A 9,638-nucleotide genomic window follows, 5' to 3' on the forward strand; every position below is an offset into this window, starting at 1 on the left:
CTGCTTGCTGTGTGTTACAGCCTCTCCCCACTGCTAGCACTTATATCCATTTATTCACTAAGCTGGGGGCTCTGCAGAAATTTACATTTTAAGGCACAAAAAAAATATATCTTTATATTAAAAGTTGTTTGTTTCTCAGTGTTGTGTGTCTGTGTTCTAGAACGTTCAGTTGTTTCCCAATTCCCAGCTTAGTGAATAGCCAATCAGAAGTCACACAGTGTTTGTTGGGAGTTGCACTTCATTCTCAGTCATAATCCTGTCATCCTGTTCACATTCTGCCCCTTTTGTTAGCGATGTAATGTGATGAACTCAGTGAACTGGAATCTGAATTGGGCAGCTTAAGAAGCGATCTGGAGAAAAGTTAACTAGATCATCTATTGTCACAAATGTATTTTAGCATAAAGTTTACAATGAGCTTTTTAAGAAAAAAAAAAAATTCTAATCTAGGCTAAAACATTCATTGAACGCAACATTTAAAATATAAAAATAGATGTGTACATTGTTATTATTATTATTTATTTTTGCACAAAAAAAAAAACAAAAAAACCCAAACAAACAAAATCCTATCCTAAGCTCCTACAATAATTCCTTGTCGTCGCTGCCCAACCTATTTCTTCAGCTATGTTGAAATGACCGCTTCTTTGTCACTCAAAAATGTCCTGGTTTGTGCTGGGCATTGGCCAGTCAGAAGCGTCTTATAAAGAAGCATTAGATTTGTGGACCATGGGGACAGTCAGGCTGTGTTCACACAATGCTTCTCTCAGAGCATTTGGAGACATCATACTTTGCATGCTGAATCAATACTGGATAGAGAATTAGATACACTTATTGAATCTCTTTCCTTTGGAATCCTATAGTGTGGGTCCTTGATTAGACTGATAGAAGAATGTGTGCAACTTCTAAGAAACAGCTCTGTTTATAATCATAAGGCTGCAGGGACATCATCTACGCACCAAAACCACTTCATTAAGATGACGTGATTTGGGTGCTTATACTGGACTTCTAATTCAATAGAATTAATGGATAAAACCCTTAGATTCTCAGCTTGTGTCTCCTCGGTACTGGAAGCTCACACAGTGCTAGCAATAGCACAATGAATGGAACGTGAATTGGATTGTTTGAAGGATTTTCATTCCCATGATACAGTTATTCATTAACTGAATTTTACCAACATAAAATCTGAATGATGAAATATAGGCAAAGATAGCTCATCTGGAAAAATTGTACAAATTAGAGTAACCCTGTCATGTGCTTATTGCTGGGTGTGTACACTAAGACCTGTATCTTTTCAGAGTTGAGATCTCCGTTTGTATTGCTCAACGAAGAGATGAGTAACCGCGTGGCAAAGTCTATCTGTGACACTAAACTCAAGATATGGGTTACAGGCTGGGTAACTGGTGAACACCTGCTCCTCTGCCCCAAGTAGGCGGTCACATTTTAGAGAGTCACTAGTACTTTTGACCACAATTCGACCGTGCTAGAGAGTGTTGTGTCTCATATGGCACAGATCTCCGCTCCCCATGCCATTGGATGCTGTGATCTTATTTTAATTTATCTGGAAACAGTGGCAAATAGAATAGAGAAATGGCTGGTAGATTATGATACATACCATTTTGTTTATTTTATACTTTTATTATGGGAGACTTATTGGAGTGAGTTTTATTTTTATTTTTTTTCAATTTTTTATCAAAGTTTTTTTTTAATTAAACTACTCTGTACTAGAGTCTCAGGAATGCTCGCAGGCTGGTGTTAGTTCCTTGCCCTAGCAGACTGTTTGATGCTGGACGCTTGACTTAAACATCATTTATTGAAGCATGACCTGACCATTTTGTGCAACGCTTTTAGTCTATTAATGAGACCCTTCGATGCATTTGTGTTACTTTGGCCAGACTTTTAACGGGTCTCAAATAAGTCGCACAAGTGTAAGGGTTCCCCGCAGTGTCAATTCAGGGTTCAGGACTGTTCTGCGCCTTGTATTGCTACCTCGATACTCTGTATCCTGTTTCTTGTTACATGGACAGTTTTTGTCCACTAAAAAGCAGGACTTGGGTAGTGTGTTCTTGTCAAAAAGTGATGTAAACTGGTAAAATAATATACAGGTATAACATTAATTACATTTTAAAATTATTATTTAGATTAATTTTTTGTATGTATCATTTAAATCAATAAAAAAAAATTCCAATTGAATAGTGCACGCTGTGTTTAATAGTAATGTATATTATTCTTTATGTCTCATCATCTATTTACAATGTCTTTTTCCGGCGGTGGGGGGTGGAGAATTAGTGGTGAAGGCTTTATTTACTGAAACCACATGTTTTGGAATGCATTCTATCCTCAATTGGAATTATTTTTTTTAGAGTGTAATACTATGCAATTTTATACTGAAAGTTTACTTCTGGTTCACTTTTTTATTATTCTGGAGAATCTAACAAAAAAATCCATTCAGCATTCAACTCATTTTAAAACTGGAGGGTAATTTCAGATTATAAAATACAGTGGTACCTCAGTTTACAAACCCCTCGGTTAACATAATTTTCGGTTTACAAATGAAAATCCATTGAAAATAATGCCTTTGGTTTACAACTTTTTTTTTCACAATACAAAGTTTCCCCAGGATGCATTGCGCCTGGGATGTTTATAGCGCCGTCCCCGTGCCTGCTGGAGTCTGTGGGTAGCATGTGGCGCGAGTGTGGAGGTGCTGAATCAGCTTTTGCATCAAGTTTTGGAGCCATTCTGGAATTGTTTTGCAGTGGTTTGGGGACTTTTGGGAACTTTTTTGGTGCTTTTCTCAAGCAGAGCTTCGTCGTTTGCATGCCTTTTAGTGTGTTCTGCATTGTGGGTTGGTTTCCATGCCAGCTCATTTTGACTTTTTTTCTGACCTCCAAAACGGATTAATTAGTTTTCAATACATTCCTTTGGGAAACCGCATTTCGGTTTACAAATGTTTCGCAATAAGAAACGTCACGGAGAACGCATTAAATTTGTAAACCGGGGTACCACTGTAGACCGAATCTAGGACATTTAACTTGCAATCTGTGATTAGTTAGGCTCCTCATATAATGCCTACTGTATATATTTACATATACTTCCCTTAAGTGCTGATGATATTGTACATTGTCATACATGAGACAAAATGTTATCTGTTTTAGTGCAATGCTTACGCTGATAACACCATTCCTACAAATCTTTTCCAGGAAGGTGATTGCACAAAAGGTCATAGTAAGTACATTTAAATGGAAAAATGTCACTACTAGACTTACAAAAGAACTACAAAGACTACAAAGGAACTTTGCCAAATCTGTATTAATCAGGACCTTGTATAATTCTATAATATATTATTATACACGTAAACCTTTGTATCATAACGAGAGGATATTTTTCTTTCATACTTGTTAGCTTCAAGATCATTTATTGTTATCCTTTTATGACAAGGACTCAGAGAATGCATACATGGTATTAGCTTGGTGACTCATTTTTCCATCTTAAAGGACCACTATAGGCACCCAGACCACTTCAGCTTAATGAAGTGGTCTGGGTGCCAGGTCCCTCTAGGGTTAACCCTGCCAGCCTCTAGTGGCTGTTTCATTGACAGCCGCTAGAGGCGCTTCCGCGCTGCTCACTGTGATTTTCACAGTGAGAAGACGCTTGCGTCCATAGGAAAGCATTGCAACGCATGCACATTCAGCCGATGACGTCGGAAGGTGGAGGAGAGTCCCCAGCGCCGAGGGAGCCCAGCGCTGGAGAAAGGTAAGTGTTTAACCCCTTCCTCCAACTTCAGCCCAGTGGGAGTGGGACCTTGAGGGTGGGGGTACCCTCAAGGCACTATAGTGCCAGGAAAACAAGTTTGTTTTCCTGGCACTATAGTGGTCCTTTAAAGTCATCTCAATAAAGAAGTCTGGGTTCAGTTTTCCTGTCAAGTATAAAAATACATTTGCATACATTGCAGAGTTATATACACCTTTAGTGGCTGTCTTCCTTTACATTCTAATGGAAAAGTGGGGTACACAGTGAGATAAAGGAACACTATAGACACCAAAACAACCACAGCTTAATTAAGCAGTTTTGGTGTATATATCATGCCCCTGCAGTCTCATGGCTCAATTCTCTGTTATTTAGGAGTAAAATTGCTTTGTTTATGCATCCCTAGTCACACCTCCCTGCGTGTGACTTGCAGAGCCTTCCTAAACACTTCCTGTGAAGAGAGATCTAATGTTTATACTTCCTTTATTGCACAGTCTGCTTAATTTAACATTTCTGATCTCCTGCTCTGCTAACAGCTTGCTAGATATTGCTGGAGCCTCTTGTGTGTGATTAAAGTTACATTTACAGAGCATGAGATAAAAAACTCTAAAGCAAGTTAACATCTGATTGAAAATAAAACCTTTATTTTTTTAATGTAGTCTGTGTGACTCAAAGCCAGTGTAGGTGTGGCTAGTATTGCATTGGCAGATATAATTGTGATTACCTCATAAATGGCAGAGAATTGAGCAGTGAGTCTGGAGGGGCATGATCTATACACTAAAACGGTTTCATTAACCTCTTAAGGACATAACTTCTGGATAAAGGGGGATCATGACTGAATATTTCCGTCACGTGTCCTTAAGGGGTTAAGCTAATGTTGTTTCTAACAGAGTGATTCTAACACAGTGGTTAAGAATCACTGCTTCAGATGTTATGAGTTACCTCCAATGCATGTAAAAATGTATGAACATAGTACTAATAAACATTGCATCTAAAAGGAAAACTGTTAAATTTGAGATCGGCTTCTCTGCTTCATAATAGTGAGCAATTTTTAAAACAATCTTATCAGTGACTTCAAGGTCTGTGATAGTATACCTTCCAAGTTTTATCAGCAAACCACACACAATAAAGATGGTTTACATTTTATTGAAAGCTAATATAATAAGTTATAAATTATTAGTACAATGTATGTATGCATTCATAATTACCCTACTGTGGGTGGATTGCTATATACCAGCCGAGTTGTCCATCGGTGATTGGATATGGATGTGGTTATATTGTCTCCTCCTCATTTCACAACAACTTTTATATTATTTACTTTCTCTTTTCCAGAAAAAGCTGGCTGATGTTTGAAAAGCACTTTTTACAGAATTCTAAGCTAGCCTAAGCAACATGAGTCTTTTTTAAAACAAAACAACTAGGGACAATTAGCTCCTAAAAGAGTACTGTCCCCTCCCTACAGCCATGTCCCAGCTCCTCTCACCCCTACTGTGTTTGTGTCTTTCTCTCAACAAACATTCCCCAATGTGTTCCTCTCCAGCTATATCAATATATCCTCTTCCCAGGGCTACCATAAAATCTTTTTTTGGAATTTTGGGGCCACAACCAATGGCTTGACACCCAGTCATACCTCTTGGGTAGCTAACAGTAACTGATCCGTGAGAGAGCTAGGCTGATGTTTTTTTCTTTTAACAGATGCCAATTTCCAACGAAGCAGATGAGAATATGGAAAACTTCAGACAATATGGGATTAGTTGAGTGCATTGCACTTTCCCTTGACAGCAGGAGTAGCCACATAGTGGACATCTACCTTCTGTAGAACTCAATTCCTCAAAATGTTTAATTGGGTTAGTCTGGTATGCCTAATGCAACACACAGGGATGAGGGAGTCTGACTTGCAAATGGAGACGCTCAAAACTGGATATAGGCAGAGATTTCACCAAAAACTCTGTCTAAAAATATAAAATAATAAAATTAACACCGTGGGATCAGTGTGATGAATCCAGGAGCTGGTCCATTAGAAAGGCTTCGGTTAAATTTTAGAAGGTCTAGGATGGATGCCAATACTTATATGTATGGAGTGTATACCTTTAAATCTACTATAGACAGAATCAATCTGATACACGCCAAATGTTATACTTTATATAGAAAAGATATTAACCATTTCGTGTGTAAGAAAACAGTATGAGGAACTGTTTCCTAAAATGTACTGAAATTAAGTGTAAAAGTTACTGTATAATAACACAGTAATATGTGGGGTATACACCTTTAAATCTGTATAGACAGAGTGAGTGGAGTGTATACCAAATAGTTAACTTTGTAGTCCAAAGATATCTCTTATATGGTAGAGATACAGTGCAAATAACTATATTCTATAATATGGTGCAATCAATAAAATCCAATATATTAAAAATAGAATCCGTTATGTTGAAAAAATGATGATAGATAAGAATTGCAAATAATACAACTTTTTATTCAGGCAAAAGTGACTGTGCCAAAGCATTCAAAGTGCTAAAATCAATGAAAAAATATAAAAGTATAAAAATAACAGCCAGGGATGGTTTGCAAGAATGTTACCAGCACATCTGTATGGATGATTCCGATTTAACCGCAGGGACCGATCTGGATGGATGTGGATAGTATGTTGCAGAGAAAGTTACTATCTGCCGGCTGCTCGTGAGGTTGGCGTGCGTCCCAGACCTCACTCTGGGTGCTGCACGTTGTTTGCCGGTTGGTCCTCAGATCTCAGAGTGCTCTGTGCTCGGTGGAAAAAAACAGCTGCTGGTTCTACAATCTGCGTCCGTACCCCGCTGATTATGATGTGGTCTAACGCGTTTCGTGGGTGTCAGCCCCACTTCATCAGAGACAGGATAAGGATTCATTGGTATATCGTGGTTTAAATACAATTCTAACTAATTGGAACGGATTAAAAACAATTTAAATCAATTCATGATACTTTGGTGGTTATTTCAGAGGGTGGTATACTAAACTGTTAATTATGATATGTACATAAATATGCAGTTGAAATGTATATACATGAACACGGAATCGTAAATATAAAATGAAAAATAAGAATATAAATATAAACATACAGATATACAAATATATAAATACAGACATATTGTTAAGGTATACGAATTCATCATTGGAGTTATCTAAATAATTGAAGACTTTAAAATATTTGAAGACTTTAAAATATTGGGACCATGAGGAACCTTCAGAAAATATATTATACCTATGCGGTACTATACTTGTTCAGGGACTTTTTAGACTACATTCAAAATACTTATGAGATATAGAAAAAGAAAAAGATCAATTCACATTAAATATATTGAAAATAAATATCGTTATGGTTGTGTAAATTATTACTGTGAAGATCGAAAAAGAAAAAAAACATGGATGAAAATCATAGATGAATGATAATGTTGAAAACATCCTGTGGAGATAACAGAAGAATATACACATTAGAAGGATACACATTTAGGAGTATTATAATACCACAGGATGTTTTCAACATTATCATTCATCTATGATTTTCATCCATGGTTTTTTTCTTTTTCGATCTTCACAGTAATAATTTACACAACCATAACGATATTTATTTTCAATATATTTAATGTGAATTGATCTTTTTCTATATCTCATAAGTATTTTGAATGTAGTCTAAAAAGTCCCTGTGTGATGTAATTCCAGTAAAATACAAGTTTAGCAGGCTAAGATTGCCACAAGGCATATGTATGTATATGTGTTTGTAGTATCAGTTGGTTAATTACACGTAGCTAAGATACTGTCATCACTGTACTGACCAGGTGCAGGAATGTAAGAACTGGAATTACGCGTCCCTCTCCTTTGTATCAGATGAGCCACGTGGTTAGACCGGATGGATGAGTTTAGACTCTATTCATTAAATAGGTTAAGGGTATGTGTGGGTGTAGTTAATTGTGGGAGGAGCTACAGTGCTATATAAGGAATGTACTCTATGTATTCAGTACTCAGACTTTGCTGTATTTTGGTGACGCTAGTCCCTCTGAGTCCCGATCGGTGATCCAATAAAGAATCTCTTCCTTCCTGAAGAAACCTGTGTCCATCTCTCTGTGCTTGGCTTCCGTCAGTTTCTCCGGTATCATTTGGTGCATTGGCCGGGAAGCTCATCGTTCAACGGTAGCTGAGAGGCAGAGGCGTGAGACGGTCTATCTTTGCCCACGTTCTCTACGGCTGCACCCCTGAACTTCTGCGTGGACCTCCCTTCGTCTCGGCGCCACTGGTCTGTTGTCCAGGAGATCATCGGCCTCTACGTGAGAAGTGCTGGGGTGTCCCCGTCGATGAGTGTGAACTCAGGTTCAGGAACGAGGAGGTAAGATAACTGCTGTTTTAGACGGCAGGACCCGCTAGGGGTATACCGATTGTGCGGTAGGCCCAAAGGGGTTTTTGAATCTGTATCTGCCCCCTCTGTCGGAGGGAAGGAGCGAAGGCGCACCGCTCGATCGAACGCTCTTTAGTCAGACCGTTTGATTTGGTTAGTCAGGCGGGGTCCTGGTGTAAGATAGCCCTAGCCGGACACCGGTGTCTTGTCTAGACTAGCGTTCTAGGGTGTATATTACGTTCGCTAGGTCGGAGGGACCGGGAGACTAAGCGGCGCCTGTGTAAATTCGGTTCGCTAGTTCTCATCCTATCTGGGCTAAGTGGGAAGGCGTGTAAATTTGGAACCCACTAGACTTTTGATAGTACGACTAAGAGGCGCCTGTGTAAATTCGGATCTCTAGCTCGTTGTATAGTGCGACTAAGAGGCGCCTGTGTAAATTCGGATCTCTAGCTCGCTATGTATATGTGGTGATTGGGCAGTGTGGCTAACCAAAACGGGTGTATATAGTTTTAGGTAGTCCATTCAAGGTACTGGCCAATAGTTTAGTTGGGAATTGTAAATGTGTTAACGATTGTTTTAGTAAAGTGTATATCTTGTTAGATAGCGCGAGCTCAGCCGTCTAGCGAGAGTGTTAATAGTGTGTTGCTGTATTATAGTGCACGGTACCATAACCCTGTATATTTACTGACATTGTATAATAAGTACTAATCATTGTCGTCCATTGCATGTTTTAACACCATAACCACTAATAATTGTATTGTGACCTTAACTTGTGCTTTGACCTATGCTAACCGTACTGTAACCGCTATTTGTAAAAGACGATGTTACTGGGTGTGTTATAGACGGGTAATTCGTATATAGAGAATTATAGCGTGGGTGACTGTGTAGTTACGCCAAAGGGCATAATATTGATTATATAGTGACTGGTGTAGCAGCTGTGTGTGTACGGGAATTCCCTGAGTGTTTATTGTTATGGTGTACGTTTCACTTGGTAACCATACCACGTGGTGCTGTTGCCAGAGGAAACGGGTGTGACTGTTGAATAGTACGCGTGTATAGTAATCGTTGTCGACGACGTTCCACTGTTAAATATGGGCGCGTCGCAGTCAACGATTCCGGATCCCTTAGGATGTATGGTTAAGAATTTTAAAAAGGGATTCAAAGTTTGTGATTTTGGGGTTAAGATGTCCCCTGTACGTTTGGTCACTTTGTGCACTAGGGAGTGGCCTACTTTGGTTGCGGCATGGCCGCCACGTGGCAGTTTGGATCCAACTCTGGTACAGCGCTTACACGTGGCTGTATCAGGTAGGCCTGAACTTTACGGCCAGTTTCCTTATATTGATTGTTGGAGACAGGCCGTAAATGACTCGCCAAAATGGCTCCGGACATGCCACGAGGAACAGTGTCGCCTCATGGTAGCTAGGACTTGTTCGTCCACTAGGGCTGGTGTTAGGCCCATTTTGGACACGCCCCCTGAGTCCGAGATCCCTTTGCCGCCCCCTTACTTTCCGGTAAGAGGAAGTGACGCAAATAC

The sequence above is a fragment of the Pelobates fuscus genome, chromosome 3 (genome assembly GCF_036172605.1).
Source record: "Pelobates fuscus isolate aPelFus1 chromosome 3, aPelFus1.pri, whole genome shotgun sequence".
NCBI classification, from domain to species: domain Eukaryota; kingdom Metazoa; phylum Chordata; class Amphibia; order Anura; family Pelobatidae; genus Pelobates; species Pelobates fuscus.